This window comes from Vicugna pacos, chromosome 22 (assembly GCF_048564905.1).
Source record: "Vicugna pacos chromosome 22, VicPac4, whole genome shotgun sequence".
Lineage (NCBI taxonomy): Eukaryota > Metazoa > Chordata > Mammalia > Artiodactyla > Camelidae > Vicugna > Vicugna pacos.
In genome coordinates this window covers 19,955,520-19,978,887 of record NC_133008.1, presented here as the reverse complement: position 1 = coordinate 19,978,887, position 23,368 = coordinate 19,955,520, and the positions used below count along the sequence as shown (strand labels likewise).

Below are 23,368 nucleotides of genomic sequence, written 5' to 3'. Positions count from 1 at the left end.
TAAAGACACATAAGGAAATCCACACATAAATGAGTAACTGATTTTTGGTGATGATAAGAAGCCAATTTATTGGAGAAAAGATAGTTTCTTTGACAAACTGTGAACAATTGGATATCCATATGCAAAAAAGCCACCTTTGATCCATACCTGACACCATATACAGCAATTTCAAAATGGGTTACAGTACTAAATATAAAACCAAGAATTACAAAACTTTAGAAACAAACATGGGAGAAAGTTTTGGGAACCATGAGTAAGGCAAAGATAATTTTACAAAACAACAAATGTCAAAAGCACAATCCATAAAAAAACCTAAATTTTTAAGTTGAACTTTATTAAAGTTTTTTTTTAAAAATGATCTTCAAAAGAATATGTTAAGAGAATGATAAGAAATGCCACTGAGAGAAAAAAAAACGGTGAAGTATATAAAGAACTTGTACCCAGAATATATGTAGAACTCTTAAAACTCAGTAAGAAAAAAAAATCCAGATCTTTTAAACTGGGCAGAAAATTTGAATCAACATGAAAAGAGGCTCAGTATCAGTAGCCATGAAGGAAATGAAAACTAAAAGCACAATGAGAAACTACCACACGTCTTTCAGAATGGCTAACATGGAAAAGACTGACCACTGCAAGTGTTGACAAAGATGTGGAGAATCTGCTGATGAGACAGTAAAATAAGATACTGATGAGATAGTAAAATGGTACAGTCATTTTGGAAAACAGTGTCCAGTTTCTTAAAAAGTTAAGCACACTGCTAACATATAATCTAGCCATTCCAATTCCTAGGTGGACACCCAAGAGAAATGAAAGTGTATGTGCCTATAAAGACTTGAATAAGCTTAATTTATAAAAGCCAAAAATGGCAAACATTTAAATATCCACCAAAAGCTGAGAACCAAAGAATATCCATACAATGAATTCAACTCAGCAATAAAAGGGAATGAATTATTAATACATGTACCGTGAATGAATCTCAGTTATGCTGAACGAAAGAAAATAGGCAAAAAAGAATACATACTGTATGATTCTCTGATTCCACTGGGAAATCTAGGTCAATACATAGTGACAGAAAACAGATTAGTTATTGCCTGGGTGAGGAGTAAAGGGAGAGGTAGGAATAAAGGATTGCAAGGGAGCATGAGGAAACTTTTGTGGGTGATGAAAATATCCATTATCTGATTGTGGTGATGGTTTCCTGGGTATGTAGATATGTCAAAGTTTATGAAATTATACACTTTTAAGTATGTGTAGTGTATTGTATAACAACTATCCCTCAGTAAATGTTTCTTTTTTTTTTTTAAGGATGAGTTTCATTCTTCCAGATACCACAAATTTTGAATGATTCTATCATTTGATTCAGACACAAAACTTCTAAATCAGCATTAGGACTGACACTGAGGGAACAGAAGAGCTCAAAATGTTCACGATGTCCCATACTTGCTGCCCACAGAAGCTAATAAGGCAGCTCCTTTTAGAAGTTTTTGTTTTTGTTTTCAGTTAAATGAGTTTCCCTTTTCTTTACTGAAATAATGAGTAATACCTGGCAAGGATCTGAAAAGATGTTAAACATATTCCTGCCACTCCATTTTCAGTCTTCATGACTATGTGAAGTTTTTTCCCAATTTACATTTAAATCCCAAAGCTTTCAACATTGAATTCTGCAAAATGCCTATTAATTTCTCATATGCTATTATTCAAATTACTGGAGCATTACAAATACCATTAAAATAATGGAAAAAGTTATCGCAGTGTCACTGCACTAGATTTGTATTTATATATATTTCAAACTTGGGCTTCTCATATTACAAAGTCAGTCTCAAACTTCTGTGATTTTAAAAAATAATAGCAATAAAGCAACAAGAACAAAATAAGCCGGAATGATTCTATTTGCTATAATGGCACATGTTCAATAGAAAGATGAACTGGTTTTTCCCCCTAGAAATGACCATGATGGTGACATTAGTCAACATACCAGCCTTTTATCTGATCTATGTTTATTACTTCCATATCTGGTTAAAATGATTTATTGTACAAGACCCACTACTTATTATCTTGTCTCATAGATTTTTCAATAAGGGACTGAGTGTAATTCCTTCAGTTGCACTAACAAAAAGAGTATTAAAATAATTCTCTCTGGAGAACATTTAAAATTCATAATACCTAGATAACTTAAGTGATTTGTGGGTTGCAAGTCATGGAGGAAACCCTGAAGGTAAGTTCCCAATTGGACATTTCAGATGTGGGTGAGATTGCCTTGTTTTCACACCATAACGTCCCCTAATCCATTGTGACTTCAAAACAAGGACTGAAAATAAGTTTGAAACAGAGCAAAAGAAATTCATTTTGTAGTTATACCAGTCTTACAGTTCAAGGTTTAATCTACTCTTTGTACCTTTATATGATGCAAATAAAAACAAGTCAGTAATTTCTTTACTAGGACAATTTTCAGGATATGTATTCATTAGTTCATTTATCAAATATCTACAAAGAACCTACATTGTAGTAAGCGCTAGAGATAAAGCAATGGACAAATGAGATAAGGCACCTGTCACGGAGTCACCAGAATAAGATTACTCAGGTATTTCTGTCTTGGAGAACGACTGAAAGTGTTACATAGTATGATTTTTAGTATCTGTCTATCCATCCAACCATTCTTCCTTCCCTCCTCTTTCCTTCCTTCTCTTCCAGATAAATAGAAATCTCTTCTGAGTTCACATTCCCAATCGGATGCTATTTTTTTTCTTTAATAAATAGTGGAAACCAACCTTCCCCATGACAATCACATCACAGTCACTAGTTCTTCAGATAAATACAGGATTTCAAAGTTGCAACACTGACCAGGAGTCATTCCTGGGAAAGGAATTAATACATAAGGTTTTGCAGAACAGACAGATAGGGAAAAACAAACAAAAATATTTGCCACATACGTGATAAAGAATGTTACCCGCGAGATTTTAGGCAATGTTATGGGTGTATGAGTTTGGAGCAAAATAGAACTGGATTCCAGTACTGGTTTTGCATCACCCACCCCATCCTATCCCACCCTTTCCCTCTCATCCCGCCCTATCTCACTCCCCAAACTGTGGGGCTGTGGACAATTACTTAACCTCTTAGAGTCTTGGCTTCTTTCCTTTAATTTCATAGAGTTATTGTAAGTTTTGAATCAAATGACACACGCAAAATACTTAACATCGTGCCTAATAGTAAGACTCAATAAATATTTACTAAATGGTCTGTATTTATGAGAACAACCACACAAAAATGAGTAATAAATACAGCACAGCTGAACACCAACACATCTGATTCTCACTCTATCTATACATATAAATAGACCTCATATATATGCAAATATCTGTATTTATATATAAAACTGCATCCAATATGCAGAACATAATTCTTTTCAGGCACACATGGGGCATTTACAAAAATTATATTGCTGTAGTGGGCAAAATAAAAAGTCACAAAGCATTTTAAAGGATTAAAATTATTGCAGTGGATACAATGCAATATGCTGATAACTAGAAAATGAGTTTAAAATATACATATATTTTTAGAACTCAAGAAATAAATTTCTAAATAATCTATGAGTAAAATATTCAATTTTAGTAGAAATTGAAAAGTGCTTTCAACTGAGTGTTAATAAAAATATATATTACGTGTGTGGGATGCAACTAATGTAGCATTTAAAGAGAAATTAGAGTTTTAAATGTGTATTGGACAAAAGAGAAAGACTGGAAATTATTGAGCCAAGCATTCATCTTACGAATTTAGAAAAATAACATCAAAATTAAACCCAAAGGCCATCATAAGGGCAATGTATAAATATTAGCAGAAATTCAACAGAAAACAACCACATTAAGAGTCAAAAAGCCAAAAACTAGTTTTTTGAAAAGGTTATAAAACTGGTAAGCCTTTAGGTGCATACATACCACACAATAATCATCAAGAATAAAAAAGAGGACCTCACTGCAGATTATATGAAAATTAAAAGAAACCAAAGGAGATATTATAAAGAACTTGAAAACTTAGATGAAAGGGCATTCTTAGAAAAATCCTAATTTACTAAAACTGATACAAGAAAAAAAATGGCATGAATGTGGGGAAGGAAGACAGGCCGGTAATCTATCTAGTAAGTTATGCCTCATTATTGAAGTAGTCACCATATTTAACATACTTTGAAAACACTAACAATGGTAGAGGGCATGACATTCTTTTCCTAATCCAAAGGGAGAGTGCTTTTAAAAGACTGGAGGTCACTGACATCTATGCCATAAAAACAATTTATAATGAGCATTTTTATGAGGCAGACAAAAACATATGGTGCTACATAGGACTTCAGTATTTGAGGTATCATGTTTACATGCAAGAAGGTCAAATGACTGAGTAGAAAGATGCTTTGGACCACATAAGAGGTACCACATGGCACTAAATAACTAATGAGGGTTCTGATCCAATTCTCCTGGGGTGGGGAGGGTTCCCACTGCAAAACCACCAACAAGTGATTCTCTGGACACCAGCTAGGTATCCTACAATTTAACTCAGTTCTGACTGTAACTACCAGAGACAGCATCAGATACCACAGCTTAAGGGGTCAGTCCCATAAGACTGGACCCCTCCCCCAATATCCCCCTTCTCTCCACCCCTTCAGACACCAGTCACAGCCCAGGTTGTTACCTGTGCTTCTGACAAACTGGCTACAGACTGGAGGTTCTAGTAATTCCCTCCAACTCACAATGCCACTGTAACCTGTATTTCTGACCAATTAATTGCCTATAGATCAGAGCCACCCATGACCCCACCTTGGGTTTGATTAATTGGCTAGAGTGGCTCACAGAGCTCAGAGAAACATTTTACTTACTAGATTACTGGTGTCTTACAAAAGGATATGTATCAGGAACAGCCAGAAGGAACTGAGGCAGACGGCAAGGTACGTGGGAGGGCGTACAGAGCTTCCATGTCCTCTCGGGGCTCTGTGCCCCGCTCCCCAGACCTCCACATGCTTACTAACCTGGAAGCTCTCCAAACCCTGTCCTCTTGGGGTTTTACGGAGGCTTTGCTACACAGACACAGTTGAATAATCACTGGTCATTGGCAATTGATTCAAACTCTAGTCTCTCTTTTCTCCTAAAAGGTATGTGTGTTAGCAGATAGGTTTAAAGGTTCTAATCCTCTAGTCACATGGCTGGTTCTCCTGGCAACCAGCCTCCATCAGTAGGTGAGGTCCAAAACTCACCTTATTAACATAATGAAAGACGCCTTGCTAGCTCTCCTCACTTAGGAAATGTCAAGATTTATTTTGAGCTCTGTCAGAAACAGTGGACAAAGACCAAATATATATTTATTATAGATCACAATAACATAACCCGATTCTCCCATAGTGACTTCATGTCTCTTGCTTGCAGTCTGCCGTTTATGAGAACTGAGGCCAGGAATCTTGCCCAAAGTCACACAACTAATATATGGATGGCAGCTGTATCTCAAACAGGTTTGTCTTCTTATAAATCCAATATTCTTATTTTTTGTTCTTGCTGTTGTTTAAATCTATTCACCTCATTAATATGCAATGATGGCCCATATGTTTATTTTAGATTAGGAAATTAAGTGAAATTCATTTGAATTTGTGAAATTAACTTGTGTTTTGGAATTTGAAGTTTCACATTTTCAGACAATATATATAGGCTTATACATGAGTCCTATTCAAGATTAGTTTTGCACTAGTTTTGGTTCAGCTTTCAGGTTTTTCCAGTTCTTGGATAAAGAGAGTCATCTCTAGAGAAGACAACCAGGAGAAGCACTAATCTTACTCTGGTTCCTTCTTGCTAGTATAGGAATGAGGACAAGAAATCAACAGATTTAACTGTTTTTCTTTCACTTTCAGGCTAAATGACCCAACATTATTACAGATTACAGATTTTCTCTCTTTCTCCTCTCTCTCTTTCCTTCTTTTTTTTTTTTTTTTTGGATATCTTTCTACCTATTTTCATCTACGGTTCACAAAGTCTCCATTTAAAAAATACACAGCATTCTACTTGCTAACATTCAAAGTGATTTATGGAGAAGACCAAAAATCCCAGCCTAGTGTCAGGTGTGTTAAAAAGAAGCACTGAATCCAAACATAATACAGATGAGGGATAGAACCAATGCCTGGTGTGGAGCAAACAAAGGCTAAAAGTGACCAACAGGGCTCGACTCGTCCATTCAAAGAAAAGAGGGTGATTTTTCAAAAAGGCAAGAGTAAACACTCAATCAGGAATTCAACAGTGCACTCACATGAGAGCAAACAAATTTCTTTCACTCAACAAATACTTGTTGACAATAACTATTTGTCTGGCACTGATTTAGTCATTGGGAATTTGGCAGTGACCCAAACAAAACAATTTGATTTTGAAGCTAGTATTTTAGTGGGAAAGTAAAACAATACACTTTTAAACACAGTGTGCACATATATCTCTATATATACATATACATGATATCAAACATAAGTTCAATGAAGAAGAAGAAAGCAGGGTGAAGGGTAGAGAGTGAACACAGAAGGATGCTAACTCATGAAGATCAGTGAATGCTTCTCAGATACACCTTGGAAAGTTTTTGCACAGCAAAGGCAACTACTAACAAAACAAAAAGGTGGCCTACTGAACGGGGGACAAGATTTGCTAATGATATACTGAATAAAAGGTTAATATCCAAAATACAGAAAGAACTCATACAACTCAATATCAAAACAAAACAAAACAAAACAATCTAATTAAAAAATGGGCTTAGGACTTAAAGAGACTTTTTTTCCAAAGAAGACATGCAAATGGCCAACAGACAAATGAAAAGCTGCTCAACATCACTAATTATTAGGGAAACACAAATCAGAACCACCATGAGACACCTCATACCCTTCAGGATGGCTGTCATCAAAAAGGCAAAAAATAACAAGTGTCAGTGAGGATGTGGAGAAAAGGGAACCCTCGTGTACTGTTGGTGGGACTGCAGAGTGGTGCAGCCACTACGGGAAACAGAATGGTGGGTCCTTGAAAACTTAAAAACAGAACTACCGTATGATCCAGTAATTTCACATTTGGGCATTTACCCAAAGAAAACAAAAATGCCAATTCGAAAAGATACATGCACTCCAATGTTCAACACAGCATTATTTATAACAGTCAAGATATGGAAGCATCAATAGATGAATGGATAAAGACTAAAGCATATCACTTAGCCATAAAAATTAAATCTTGTATTTGTGACAGCATGGATGGATCTACAGAGTATCACACTAAGTGAAATAAGTCAGACAGAAAAACAAATGGCACACAATCTCACTTATATATGCAATCTAAAATATAAAATACACTAATAAAACCAAATGAAAACAGACTCAGATGCAGAGAAGAAACGGGTGGTTGCCAGATGGGAGGGAGCTGGCTGGGTGTGAAATAGGTGAAGGTGATTAAGAGGTAAAATTTCTAGTTATATAAAGAAATAAGATAAATAAGTCATGGGGCTGTAATATACAGCATGAAAATACAGTCAATAATATTGTAATAACATTTACTTGACTTATGGTGATTATTTTGTAATATATGCAAATATCAAATTATTATGTAGTATAGCTGAAACTAACATATCAACTATATTTCAATAAGAAATAAAAAACCATTTGAATGGAAGCATCAGTGAAGTGAGGGAACTAGTCATACGGATATTAGGGGAAATACTGTCTAAGCAGAGCAAAGAGAAAGTGCAAAGACCCTGAGGCAGAAGCCAGACTGACATATTCAAGGAAAATGGAGAAAGCCAGTGTGGTTGGAATGAGGTGAACTAGGTGGAGAGTTGTAGGAAATAAGATAGGAGAGGCAATGCAGAGAGGATGTAATCTTATTCTAAGGGTCTGAGCCTGTAATTACATGGATTTGGATGCAAGACTTCTAAATGCTATTTAAACAAAGTAATACTTTTAATAAACAATAGCAAATGCAGAATATTAAAATAAAAATGCATTAAAATCAAGATTATTCTGGTTCATGTAGACATTTTAAGTTATTTGTAATCTTTCACTATTACAAATTAATGCTTGCATGAGCCTAGCCCTGTGGATACATTCTCTTTTTTTCTGTTAACAACTTAATATTTTATATTTTCTCTTGTAGGAGTTTACATTTTAGCCTTAAGTTTTACTTTCTAATGGGGACAAAATAAAGGAGGTACTTTTCAGGGAAGCCAAGCTTCCATATATTGAAAAGAAAAAACCTCTACAAATTTCAACAGTATGCTGTCTTTGAACTTGAGGAATGTGGTATCACTTGATTGAATTTTTTACCCCAAAAAGTATTTAACGAAAGCCTATTAGGCTCACAGATCCTTTGGGGATACAGACATGACTGAAAAACAGAGGACTCCTAATTTCTCTGTGTTTTACATGGTAGTTACCATTATTAAAGTGATTTCTGACTAGAAATGGGAGCAAAATTATTTTCAGATTTTACTAGTGTAATCAATATTGAATCCCATTAGAGTCCAAAGATCTGGGTTCCCTCTCAGCCTTCATCACCTAATAACTGCATGTGACCCTAAGCAATTCAGGTATCTTTTAAGTTTTCTCATCTGTAAAATGAGGCTAATAATACCTTCCATGATTATTTCACAGGGACTGGAACCATTGTGACAGCAGTAGGGCAGCACAAGGTAAAATGATTAGAAAGAATCAAGTTTGTTCAGGAGTGAGGAAGTAGAGTAATAACATGAGTGGTACTACTGCTACTAACAGAAACCGTATATGAAGTAACAGTACTTCAGTTGACTAATTTAAAAAGATACATGCACCTCAGTGTTCATAGCAGCACTATACACAATAGCCAAGACATGGAAGCAACCTGAATGTCCGTTGACAGATGACTGGATAAAGAAGATGTGGTATATTTATACAATGGAATACTAGTCTACCATAAAAAAGAATAAAATAATGCCATTTGCAACAACGTGGATGGACCTAGACATCATCATTCTAAGTGAAGTAAGCCAGAAACAGAAAGAAAGATACCATGTGATACCACTCATATGTAGAATCTAAAAAGAAAAAGAAAAAAAAAGACACCATGAACTCATCTACAAAGCAGAAACAGACTCACAGACAAGTAAACAATCTTATGGTTACGGGGGGTGGGGGGGAAGGGGTACATTTGGGAGTTTGAAACTTCCAAATATTAGCCACTACATATAAAAATACATTACAGAAAACAAATTTCTGTTGTATAGAACAGGGAACTATATTCAATATGTTGTAATAACCTTTAATGAAAAAGAATATGAAAATGAATACATGTATGTATATGCATCACTGGGACATTGTGCTGTGCACCAGAAATTGACACATTGTAACTGACAGTACTTCAATTTAAAAAAGGACTTGAGTTGAGATCTCAGTTTTCATGACGATTAACTTTGGCCAAATTCCTTAACTTCTTCGAGCTTCAGTTTTGTCAAAAGTAAAATGAGGAGAATTATGGTATCTACATCTCAGAACTGCTGAAAGGCCATTTTTGCTGAGAAACAGGTTTGAGATAATGCCCGTGAAGTATAGCAGAGGGCCTGGCACATCTTAAGTGAACAGTAACCTTTAGCCTTTGAGGATGAGGAAGGTGATAATGATGATGGTGACTGCACTGCTCATGAGCCACAATTAGAAACAAAATATACTTTCAGCTGATTTAAGCTGAAAAGGAACTTACTGAAACTATTAGTAGCTCATAAAGGCATAGGGTGAAAGACTAGAAAATCAGATTCTGAAAGCAGGTAAGAACCACCAGAGTCCAGGTGACTAACATCACAGGCAATGCTACAGAAGCAGGTGGTGGGGACCACAGTGGACATGCGATATCACGCCTTGCACTGCAGCCACAAAGTAGAGATGACGGTAAATTTTGCCCCGGTGACCCTGAAAACCCATAACTGCTCCTGCTCCCTTGTCCCTCTTTCTTTGAGTCACTGGTTTCTGTTTCAGCTTACTGCTGTTGACAAACAAAACCTACATCGTGCTTGTGCCTAAGCTTCAAGGGCCTAGGGAAGTCCTCACCTAGGCCTTGCTTTGCCCACAAAGGCTCGTAAGATGGAAAATTTTCCACAACACAGGAAGGAGTTTCCAATATTGGACAGCCAAAAAAAGAACAGGTCCCCTAAAATGATGAGGATCTGAAATAGTGAAGATGGCACATCCTTGTGACATTTGGAGATGATCCTGATGACAGCAAAAGTGACTCACTTGTTTGAACCCTGCTTTGCTATTGTCTCTGCCACTGCCTGGCTGATGCTTTTTGCGCCCTGCTTCCCACAGGATCATGTCGTAAATATTCAGCAGAGAGGCTTTTGGATGCTCTGTGAACCCTGTGCTATTTTCTTGTGGCAGCAGATGGCATGGAAGGGGCTCCTTGCCATAAATCACAGTTTATGAGGAGTATTATCATTTGACAGAATTCAGGGACAGCAGATCCAACAGCAGACCTTTGCATCGCTCACATTGCTAGGAAATGACTTCCAATCAATTACTGAAAACGTTAAAAGAGCACTCTTAAACTGATAGTGCTTTAGTATAATCTGTAGTAAGAATTTTTGAAATTTTGAGTAAACTGTTACATTTCCCTGCAGAACTTTCCTCCGGCTCTTAAGACATAAAAACTCCTTTAGTGGCTGCCTACAGTATTCCCCAGACTCCAATTTGCAGCTCCTAGAGGAGCAGGACACAGTGGGTAACTCATCATTACCCTTCACAGGTGGCCATGGGGGCCTCTTTGTTTCCAAATGAGTAAGCAGCAAAGTATGTCACTCAGGAAACAAAAAAACAAAAACAAAAACAAAAAAAAAACAAACCCTAATATTCTGTAAATATTTTACTTGTCTAGAAAGAGAAAGACAAAATCAAGCCACATTTACAAAAAATATTCTAAAATCAAACAGATATACTTTGCACACCTCCAAATACACGTGGGCTAAGCAATTAAAAGAACTTCAAGTGTGTTATTTTAACCATGTTACCCTTTGGCTACCAACATGTTTCTTCTATTAATCAGTCTAGTATTGAGCTATTCTTCCTCTTTTTTTTTTGTTTATTGATTATTAGGCTTTAAAAAAAAAAGGCTGTTTTTAAATTTGGTTTGGTTTGTTTTTCTGATTCCAGAGATGCCACTGAGATCCTGAAAAAAATGCTTCCTGATAGCCTAACAGGTTAGGAGAACAGGATTTGGAGTCCAAAGCCTCCGAAGTGTCAACACAGCTATGACGAAGCCCTCACTTTGGGTAGGGGTCTCCAGAAGACTGAAGAATTACAAAGCCTTGATTGATACTGTAGCTCAAAACAGAATGATCTCAACTCCTGAAATTAGATTGAGGTGAGGCCAGGGTGCCAATGCCCCCAGCATCTTGGGAGTATTCATTCTTATAGACTAAATGTAAGTCCTTCCTAGAAGAAGATATATATTTCTAGAGCTCAACCCTTTTGTACGTGTACTTTCTCAAATACAATGCCTAGCATGCATTATAAAACAACAAGGCACACTAGTGTTTCATACATTAATGACATGACAGAAAAACTGAGATGCACAGAGTGCCTGCTTATGGGAGTCTTGTCATACAGACATTTAAGTAATAATACTTTCTAAACAAAAAGACAAAAAACAAAAAAGAAGGAAACTGAGCTTCTGCAGAGAACTAGAAATTGTAAAGCATAAAAATTCAAGAACTAAAAAAATAAATTATGTGAAGTGCAGGATTCAAAGGGTAGGTCAAAATCAGAATTAAGACAACCAAAAAAGAAATGAGTATACACAAGAAGAGATGTAAAAATAAATAAATGAATTAAGAAGAATGAAACACAGAAACAAAAGATTAGTAAAATTAAAAAGAGGTTAAGAGAAGGTCATTTATGTGCTGTGACCAGCCCAGGAGAGAAGAGACAACAACAATATTTGTAAAGGTAATGGCTGAAAATGGATGGGCATTAAGCCACAGAAGATGATAAAGACTCTTACAATGTTTTTTTACCCAAGGTGCTAACTGAAGAGAAATGAAGATTATGTTTACAAAGACACCTGTACTCAAGTATTCATGGGACTGTTAAATAATTGCTGTATCTTCTGCATATTGTGACTTTCATGATTATAAGATACTCTTTCTGCCTGATTTTATTTTTGGCCTGCTTTAGTTCTTGTTCTGTAGCAAGACAACGACTCCTCTTTTCCTTTCATGTATCTTTGCTGTCCTTTTGTTTTTAGCCTTTGGGATTCCCTTTAAATTATGCATCTTCAACCCAATATTGAATTGTATTTCGCTTTGTTGGCCAATGTTTTTATTTTAATGAAATAGTGAACCTGTTTACTATACACAGGTGATATAATATTTGTTCTTGGTTTTTAATTTTTGTTATAATTTATCAGAATATATAGTCTTTTAGTATGGTCTATTTTTCTATTTTAATAGTTTGATAAGTTGGTGTTTTTATTCTCTTTATTCCCTTAGTTTCCCTTTAATTTTAATACTTTATTTACTTTTCTATTCTAAGGAATAATGCAATGAATTAATTTCACCATTTCTTTCTCCCACTAGCTAAAGATGGAATAACTTGAGCATTAGAAAGAATGATGGTTGAAATTCTGTTTTGTAACGGATTAACAGTAATCAAGACAGCAAACTCCAAGCTGTGGTAAAGTCTATAGGACGTAAAAGCTAATTTCTGCAATTAAAAAATAGCAAAGAAAGGAAAGAGATGAAGAGGGAATCTCAAAATTAAAGGAGGAGACACATCAAGCAATTCAATGCATTGGACTTATTTAGATCTTGACTCAAACAAAATGTAAACACACATAACATAATATCATTTATGAGAGAATTGGAGAAATGTAAATACTGACAGTTATCTAATAATTTTATATCTATCTATCCATCTTTTGGGGTGGAAGGGACATGGATATATATACCCAAAATGTGGAGATAGACACACACACACACACACAAAATATAAGACACTGGGCCCCACTAAAGATGCTAGGATACTAACCATTACTCTGAACACTGATAATTAAAAGGAAATAAATATTTATCTTGCTTTTGTTTATTGAACCCTACCTCAGAGGAATTAAATAGCCCTGGTAAATAAGAGAAATTTCTTTTATAAAGAATTTCAGCTAATACATGCAAGAGATGGCAGAATTAGATAAGCTACCATTTTGCAGTCCATAATAAAAGAGCTGATTCAAGTAAATGGCCATCAAATAATGGTAAACTACTAGGTGAAATTCAGTGAGGGACTTTATATGAGAGAATCAGACTCTCATTACCTATAATCACTGATAAATCGTAGTATCACTAAAAGTGAGACATGCGTCTCCTTATATAACACAATAAATTCTTAAAAATGCAAATTCTTCCCGAACTTGATAAGAGTTTTTGCTCCACATTCCAGTCTACAGAAAATAGTCATGATAAGCAAGTTCAATGACACCATAAAGAAACAATCCTCCAAATTCAAAATGAAGATCAGCCCATTTTATCTGGATTCGTTAACAAACCAGCGGCATAAAAAAGTGGGAGTGGGCTTACCAAGCAGGAGGCCATAGGTTCAATCCCCAGTACCTCCTCTAAACACAAATAAATAATAAACCCCCCCCCCAATTTTAAAAATTGAGTGGAGTGGGGGCACTAGTCTATCTTAAAAAAGACTTAAACAACAACTTCATTATTAACAACCTAAGTATTAATACTTAAGTAATAGCAACTTAATATGGTGAATGGACACTGCTTAAATATTAATTTGAACAAACCAAGTGCAAACAAATTTCATTAGAGATATTTGAATACAGATCTGGTATTAGACCAAAAGAGTGGGAGTTGATGTTTTTCTGTGTTGATGATGGCATTGTTGTCTGTAAGAAAATGTCTTAAAGATGCATGTTAAAATATCTTGGAGTTAAACCATAGTATGTTGGACATTTGCTATAAAATATTCCAGGAAAAACTCAAGAGAATTAGATGAAAAAGAACGCAAAAATATTAATGGTTATTAGAGTTGGGTAACTGGTTGATGAGGCGGTTTATGTCTTTTATTTTGGGGTATGTTTAGAAATTTCCATAATAAACAATTTAAAAATAACTGAAATATAAAACCTATCTGAGGAAGGGCCAAGATGGCGCAGGGGAAGGACGCTCGGAGCTCGCCCTCTCCCACAAATACACCAAGACTGACATCCAGGGACCCCCCCAGCCACTCAGCACCTGCTGAACTTGGACAGTACATCGCCTTCTTCAAAAGACAAATTTGCCACAGATCTGGTAGGAGAAAAGGAAAAAAAAGAAGGAAGAAACAGGAAAATCGCGCAAGACCGGTCCCGCGGGGAGGGAGCGGCAGAGGACTGGCGCTCATTTGCTGGGTCTCCCCTCTCCCACGGAGAGGCCAGCAGGACAGAGGGGGAGCCTCCGAGGCGGGGATCTGTATGGAGCAGCCCTTGACCTACAGAACTAAGTTAAACGGGCACACAGGGTGCCTGCAACTCCCAGCCCGAGACACGGCCTGGCAGCTGGGGGCCGGGCCGGGCTGCCCGGGGCGGGCGTGGCTGCACTGAGGCAGCGCCGTGGCTGGGAGGGGACACAGAGCAGAACAGCCTGGGTACCCCATAAAATACAAAAGAAAAAGCAAAGCAACACTACCGGTGTGCCCTGTGGGGAGGGGCGCCGTAGCCTTGGTCTCCTCCGACCGGCGGCGCGCGTGTTCTCAGGAGTGGAAAGACGGCGCGCAGCCGCCGCCGCCATATTTACCATATTGCCCGGTGCGCGGCTCCCAGGCGGGGGCGGGGGCTCCGCCACCTCACAGACAGGACTGAGACAGGTCTCCAGGCTGAGGAGACCGTCCTCCCCCGGTGCCTGTGTGAACTCAAGCCTCTGAGACAAACGAACAGGGAGCGGAGTTCTGACACACAGCAGGGGCGAGGGCTTGCCCGCCATCACCCCTGAGCCAGCCTACCGAGCGTGGACCCTGCGCAACACTGAACGGGGCGTGACCCGCCCACCTAGCGGGCGAGCGCGTGGCGCCAGGACGCAGCGCGGGGAGCGGGCGCGACCCCCCCCCCCCCGCCCCGCCTGCCAGCACCAGGAGCGGCACTGACTGGAGGGCCTCTAGCACCAGCAGCGGAGTGCGCGCAGCAGGGTGAGGGCAGGCGCGGCGGCAACCACAGAACAGAAAGGAGGCCCCGCTCAATAGCCAGGCCAGGCTCTGGCCACCACCACACCGGCCACACCCTTGACCAACGGAATAACAGACAAAAGGCACAGAAGGAAGACTTGGTCATCACCCATACTTATGGAGGGTATCTCAACAAAATTATTAAGAGTGCATAGTCTCCACGGGAACACATCCACCTTTTTTTTTCTTTTTTAATTTTTTTAACCCTTTTAAATTTTTCTTTAAAAATTTTTAAATTAATTTTAAAAAATTTGTCTCAATTTGATTTTTATTTCTCTTTGTCTTGTTCTTCTGTTACTTATACTGTTTTCAAATCTCTTTTTCTTTTAAAATTTTTTGTTTTATTTCTGCATCCACTTTAGATAGATAGATAAACAAACAAGCAAACCCCTTCAGGACCACAGTACATAGCTGATACTACATAATCCATAGTGCCAGAGAGATATACACAAAATGAAGAAGCAGAGGAACCACTCCCAATTAAAAGAACAAAAGAATCCCCTGAATGAATGGTCAATGAAATAGACCTTGATAGTCTACTAGATCATGATTTCAAAACAGGAGTGACCAAAGTACTGAAGGAACTAAAAGAGATTATGAATAGGGACAGAGGTTATGTCAAAAGGAAATTGAAACTATAATGGAACAGAAAAGAAAGCCCAGAAATAAACCCATAGACTTTTGGTGAATTAATCTTCGACAAAGGAGGCAAGAATATACAATGGAAAAAGACAGTCTCTTCAGCAAGTGGTGCTGGGAAAACTGGACAGCTGCATGCAAATCAATGAAATTAGAACACTCCCTCACACCACACGTAAAAATAAACTCAAAATGGCTTAAAAACTTCAACATAAGACAAGACACAATAAATCTAGAAGAAAACATAGGCAGAACATTACCTCACATACATCTTCTAGAGCAGTCTACCCAAGCAATAGAAATAAAAGCAAAAATAAACAAATAGAACCTAATTAAACTTACAAGCTTTTGCACAGCAAAGGAAACCATAAGCAAAACAAAATGACAACCTATGGAATGGGAGAAAATATTTCCAAAAGATGAGACTGACAAGGGCTTGATTTACAGAGTATATAAACAGCTCATATGACTCAGTAAGAAAAAAACAAACAACCCAATCCAAAAATGGGCAGAAGACCTAAATAAGCAATTCTCCAATGAAGACATATGAATGACCAATAGGCACATGAAAAAATGCTCAATATCACTATTTATCAGAGAAGTGCAAATCAAAACTACAGTGAGATATCATTTCACCCCAGTCAGAATGGCCATCATTAAGAAGTCCACACATGATAAATGCTGGAGACGGTGTGGAGAAAAGGGAACCCTCCTACACTGCTGGTGGGAATGGAGTTGGGTGCAGCCATTATGAAAAACAGTATGAAGATTCCTCAAAAGACTGAAAATAGACTTACCATATGATCCAGTAATTCCAATCCTGGGCATAGATCCAGAGAGAACCTTAATTCAAAAAGATACTTCCTCTATTTACAATAGCCAAGACATGGAAACAACCTAAATATCCATTGACAGATGACTGGATAAAGAAGTTGTGGTATATTTATACAATGGAATATTACTCAGCTATAAAAATGATAAAATAATGCCATTTGCAGCAACATGGATGGCCCTGGAGAATGTCATTCTATGTGAAATAAGCCAGAAAGAGAAAGAAAAATACCATATGATATCACTCCTATGTGGAATCTAAAAAAAAAAGAAGATAAATGAGCTTACATATAAAACAGAAACAAACTCACAGACATAGAATACAGACTTGTGGTTGCCAGTGGGGAGAGAGGTGGGGAGGGATAAACTGGGAGTTCGAGGTTTGCAGATACTGATTGGTATATATAAAACAGATAAACAAGTTTCTGTTGTATAGCACAGGGAAATATATTCAGTATCTTGTAGTAGCTTATGGTGAAAAAGAATATGAAGATGAATATATGTATATTCATATATGACTGAAGCATTGTGCCGTACGCCAGAAATTGACAAAACATTGTGAACTGACTATACCTCAATTAAAAAAAATCTGTCTGATATGATTTACAAACAAACCAAAATAGCTAAGACATATAAAATTAGTCTGTAACAAAAGTGTTACAGCTAAGTGTTAAAGCTAATGAAGCCATTAATCCTTATACCCAACCCCTAAAACATATATACACACATATAAATCCAGGGCTGTGTGTTCTTTTTCAGCCGTACTTCTCACATCCAGTTTTACCAGTTCACCAGAAGAAGAAGGAAAGTAAATTATGACTGCCCTGCAGCAAGCAGCTTGAAATTTGACATTTGGGATAAAGAATAGGCAAGAAGTTAGAAAATACATGCCCTAGAAGAATTTTTCCCCTAAGTAAACACAACTCATACAAGCAAAAAGAAAAAAGGAATTACTCAACGACCTGAAATATACAAGTGAAAATCTGTGCAAGCATACACACACACACACACACTCACACAGAGCATATGGGCAACTCAGGTAAGGTCTTTGTAAAGCAAGTATTCCTTTTCACTGGAGTCAAGACAGGTCTGAGTAATCAATTGACAAGTTCCTTCTTATTTCTTGTTTTTTCAAGTAGTAGAATTATTTTTTTCTCTCCACTAAACAGAATTCTTTGACACAGAATAAAGTGAGAGAGAGTTCAGACTATTGAGTGAGAAATCCTGAGTTCAATATGCTTCTCTGCCTCTTATCAGCTGGGTGAGCCTTACATGCTTAATCTATAAAATGGGTATAATAACAATTAGTTTATAGTTCTGTGAGGATTAGCTAACAAGCCCAGGATATATTTAGTGCAGCACCTGACCCGTCTTAAGCCTTCAATGACAGCTCTTAAAAATTCTTCGTTAGCAGACATCCCTTTAGGTTTTGCCTGCCTGGAGCACATTTCTCCTTCCTCTAGCAGCAGCATCCTGGTTTTCCTTTGGGAACCTCCCTTTCTGAGTTTCTTACTGTTGGATCCTCTTGTCCTGATCCAGGGATAGGCATGAGCTCCAGGCCTGATCAGTCTTCCACTGCGTTGCCTCTAGCAGGGTTTCCCAAATTCAGCACTACTAAACTCGGAGCCGAAGAATTCTCTTGAGAGGGACTGACTTGTGCACTGTGTGTTTAGCAGCTCCCTTGTCTTCCATCTATTCGAGTCCATAAGTCTACTGGAGCTGAGACAATCAAAACTGTCTTCAGGCATCCCCAAAGGTGCAAAATCGAAAGCTGCTGGACTAGCGTGATTGGCTTAGGGGCAGGGTACGTAACTCAAGTTGCTCCAATCAGTCAATTATCGGAATTACCAAGTAGGAGATACACTCTTTCACTGGGTTTGCTCAGCTAAGGGGGTCCCAAGATTGGAACTTCCACAGTGGACTTCTTGCCAGGATGTGGCAAGATCTTTTCCTGAAACTGAAAAACATAGAGTAAAGAGATCGAGACAGAAAGGGGAAAAAAGTAAAGTCTTGGTGATCATCTTTAAAAGCCTGCCTCCAGCCATTTCTGAAGCAAGATGTCCCTGGATTTCCTTAAATAAGGAGAAACCACCCACTCTCCTTACTGCTTAGTCAATGTGAACTGGGTGTGAGGCACTTGCAAACTCGGGGCTACTCGGGGCTACTTGCCCTGAAAGTACAGGGCTAGATATAGAACTCGGATTCAGTATTATGTGAGGCAGTTTGAGATGAACAGTTCTTAACATTGTTGTCATACAGATCCTTTAAGAAAATTTGAGATAACTTTTGGAGACTTTCTCCTAAAACATGCAGATAAAAGCATCATTTTGTTCCCGATTTCAGGGGACACAGGGACAGCTCCCTAAAGTCCTAAAGTTTCTAAATTTCAGGTGTGAGTTAGAGACCTTTACGTTCTAAAAAAAACCTGGTTCTGATGCTAGCACATGGCCTAATAGATTCAGACACATTTAATTATGTCTCTAATATTTTTTCCTGAAAGATACAGAATGAGCACACAAAGCTATCTTTGGCCGTCTCCAGAGTCCGCCGTCTCAAAAATGCTCGAAGATGATCAAGATGGAAAAGAGACATCATTCATTTCCGTTGTATTAAAAAGAGATCAGTCTTATGCCTGGCAAGGATAATTACTCCCTGCCACACTAAAAAAGCTCTAACAATCAGAGGGCGTGTCACTAAGCGTTCTCTGGACTGTTGGCAGGGACCACACTGCATGACCCCGTGCAGTTGGGAAAAGCACAGGAGGGTAGATACAGCTGCCTGGGAGCAGCACGTGGCATGCCCTACTTCAGCTCACCTTGAGCAATGACGAAGCCTAGAGATTTTCTCTCTCTCTCTCTTTTTTTTTTTGCTAAAGAATTAGAGCATCAAACAGGCCTCCTCAGCTTCCCACTTGGGGAAGAGCCTGGAGATTTACCAAACAGCTTGAAGTAACCTTCTGCTTCACCTCTGAAATGGGTCCTTGTCCTCATGGTCTGCTGGCTCCAGCCAACACTCTTACCCTTTGGTTTCCGTAACAACAGTTATCAGTGGTACCAGGTAGAGGAGGCACACCCTGCTTTAGTGCTGGGCTTCTGAGTTCCTTCTTGTCACTGCACGTATTTCTGCTGGGTGGCTTATGGGACCGCCTTGTGATGGAAGTTTAGGACACTAGCTCACTTGTAGTATCCTGTGTTCCTTCTGAGCCTCAGTTTTCCCATCTCTACAATAGGAACTGGTTGGATTAGAGAACCTTCACATGCCTCCAGCATCACAGCGCCCAGGGCAGGGTGACAATGCAGCCAGAGCTCCAACTATGCCGGCAACTCAGTAAGTGCTCCCCATGCGTTATCCCACTGGACTCTTACCACAACCCCGTGTCGTGGGCAATGCTGTTGTGCCCTTTTTGGAAGAAACTGAAGCACACAGATGTAAGAGACTTTTTTTGTAGTTCTGTAATGATGTGATAGGGAGCCAAGCCCTCAAGCTGGCCTCAGATCACTGTCTCGCCCTCTTGGCAACATCACCTGCACGAGTCTACATCCTGTTCTTTGCTGCTGCCTCCTGTTCCTGACAACTGCCTGTAAGGTTTGACAGGAAAATCAGCCTGACTTGAAGCAGCATCTCTAGCTCAACACTCAAAAGGCATGCTCTCTGCGAGGAGGACCTATAACCCTAACATTAGGCACCTGGAGGACCACAGCCTTCTAGCCTGCTGAGAGTATCTTGATCACTGACTTTTATTTATTATTATTCAATTTTAAGTGAATTATAATTAACATACAATATTATAGTCATTTCAGGTGTCTAACATAGTGATTTGATATTTTTATACATTATAAAAGATCACCACATAAGTCCAGTTACCATCCATCACCACACAAAATCGTTACATTTTGACTATATTGTACATTACATCCCCCTCATTTGTTTTATAGCTAGAAGTTTGTACCTCTTAATCCCCTTCACTTGTTCATCTGTTCTGCTACCCCTCTCCCCTCTGATGACCACAAGCTTGTTCTCTGTGTCTGAGTCTGTTTCTGTTTTGTTTGATTTTTAGATTCTATAGAAGTAAAATCATTAGACACTTGTTTTTCTCAGTCTGACTTTGCATAATACCCTTTAGGCCCATCCATGTTGTTGCAAATAGCATTATTTCATTCTTTTTTATGGCTGAGTAGTATTCCATTGTATGTAAACACACCACAACTTCTTTATCCAGTCATCTATCAATGGACATTTAGGTTGCTTCCGTGTCTTGGCTATTATACATAGTGCTGTGATGATCACAGGGGTACTTATATCTTTTAAAATTAGTTTTTATTTTCTTTGGATAAATACCGAGAAGTAGAATTGCTGGATCATATGTTAAATCTACTTTTAGTTTTTTGAGGAAGTTCCATCCTGTTTTTCTTAATGGCTGCACCAATTTACATCCCCACCAACAGTGCAGGAGGGTTCCCTTTACTCCACATCCTCATCAGCACTTGTTTCTTCCTTTTTTTTTTTTAACATCTTTATTATGGTATGAGTCCTCTACAGTAAACTACACATATTTCAGATGTACAATTTGATAAATTTTGATAGATGTATACACCAATGAAACCACTACCATAATCAAGATAGCTAACATTTCCATCACTCCCCAAGAGGTGCAGATTTTGAACTCCCAATTTATCCCTTCCCACCCTCTTTAACCCCTGGTAACCATAAGTTTGTTCTCTATGTCTGTGAGTCTGTTTCTGTTTTGTAGATAAGTTCTTTTGTGTCCTTCTTTATTTAGATTCCATATATAAGCAATATCATATGGTATTTTCTTTCTCTTTCTGACTGACTTCACTTAGAATGACAATCTCCATGTTGCTGCAAATGGTATTTTTTTTTTATGGCTGGGTAGTATATGTATGTATGTGTGTGTGTATATATGTGTATAGATATGTATGTATGTCTGTATACACACACACACACACACACACACACACACCACATCTTCTTTATCCAGTCATCTGTCGATTGACATTTGGGTTGTTTTCATAGCTTGGCTATTGTAAATAGTGCTGCTGTGAACAGTGGGGTATGTGTGTCTTTTTGAATTATATTTTTATATATATTTTGAATTATATTTTTTGAATTGCTGGATCACACGGTAAGTCTGTTTTTAGGTTTTTGAGGAAACTCCATAGTGTCCTCCATAGTGGCTGCACCAATTTACATTCCCACCAACAGTGTAGGAGGGTTCCTTTTTCTCCACATTCTCTCCAGCATTTATTATCTGTGGACTTTTTAATCATGGCCATTCTGACTGGTGATGTCTCACTGCAGTTTTGATTTGCATTTCTCTAACAATTAGTAATGTTGAACATCTTTTACTTGTTTCTATCACTGGCTTTTAAAATGTGGATTGAATCCCAAGTATGGTGGGAAACTCAGAATCTTCCACACTATCTCTGGTCTCTTGTAAAGACTGTGTTTCTCCTGGTTATTTCTTAAGTGGAATCTCTGCTTCCACTGATCTTTATCTTCTGTGTGTCTCTTTTTGTGGTTATTTCCTTTTCTGTAATTTTCATTAAACAAATGTGGAACATAGCTGTTTCGCTTAATATCCCCCATATGTTACCTACACACTTTCTATAATAGGCTTCATTTTTTAAGATTCAGGATAAAGTATAGGAACTTCTAGCATCTTATTAGTTTTTTTGGTCCCTTTAGTTTTAAGTGGCAGTGATTTGTCAGGAGATGGTATAGTTTTCAAAGTAATCTATCCTGTAAGGTTGGCATCGATAACCCGACATACTGGTACCTTGTTCTTTATTGCTACTCTGCTAAAACACCAAAGTAACACAATGACAAAGCTAGGCAAACCTACACCTGTCCAGTGGAAAGGAGAAAAAAGAATTATTCTACCTACCTACACCATGTCTACTTCTTCAATCTTCTGACTAATAGCTTTGGTGGTATTATCTGGATCTGGCAATGGAGCTAAATAAAATACATAAAAGTTACTGATTTTCAAGTAAGGATGCTTTCTAGAAAGTCCAGCTGGTCAAAATCAAAGGCAATGATCTATAGGTAGAATTTATGATTTATTTCTTCAACTAACTAACCTGCTAAAAATGTGATAGCCCCTTTATCTGTTGCTTTGCCAAAGTTGGATCTCATCACTGCGATCAACACTGCTTTCATTTATTTACAGAAATGATAAAAGGTAAATGCCATTCTATGAGTTGTGGGTGGAGGAGGAGAGTCATTTAGATGGTATTTTGGTCAAAGGATCCTGGAATACCAAGTCCTGCCCCAAATGGTAGCCTGTTTTCCTCTTTATGAGGTTCCTAACAGACCTACAAATGGCAGAAAATGCAATGCAAATATCCCTCTAAGACTGCGCTGGAACCCTAGAGGTGGAGGTTTCTGTGAACCTACCTACAGCTCCTGGCTCCTCCTAAAGGCACATGGTATGAGTCTCAAGGCACAAGGTGACACCACTCCTTCCTAGTGAATGATACCCAACAAATAGTTTACAATCTGACCAAATTATCTTCCCTTCTTCATTTAGAAAGGAAGGGCGTGAGAAATGATTCTCCTGACTTATAAGAAGAGGAAAATGTCTCTTCTCAGCTCCTCCCATTTCTGCTATTGCCCCCATGAAGGTCCTTCCCTAATTAGGAATATGAGACATACATGTGACCT

General features: G+C 38.1%; 1 protein-coding gene across 13 annotated transcripts in view; it reads right to left on the bottom strand.

Moving 5' to 3' along the window:
* Positions 1–14,964, bottom strand: part of ATP10B (ATPase phospholipid transporting 10B (putative)) — a 414,699-nt gene extending 399,735 nt beyond the window's left edge. For 12 of the 13 annotated variants that reach the window (XR_012063132.1, XR_012063133.1, XM_072947279.1 and 9 more), the window contains exon 1: positions 14,683–14,802. The gene's annotated coding sequence lies outside the window, so the exon portion shown is untranslated. Of the gene's footprint in view, positions 1–14,682 lie in introns of all 13 variants that reach the window. The other variant, XM_072947277.1, reaches the window with a different exon arrangement.
* Between the last annotated feature and the right edge of the window lie 8,404 nt (positions 14,965–23,368).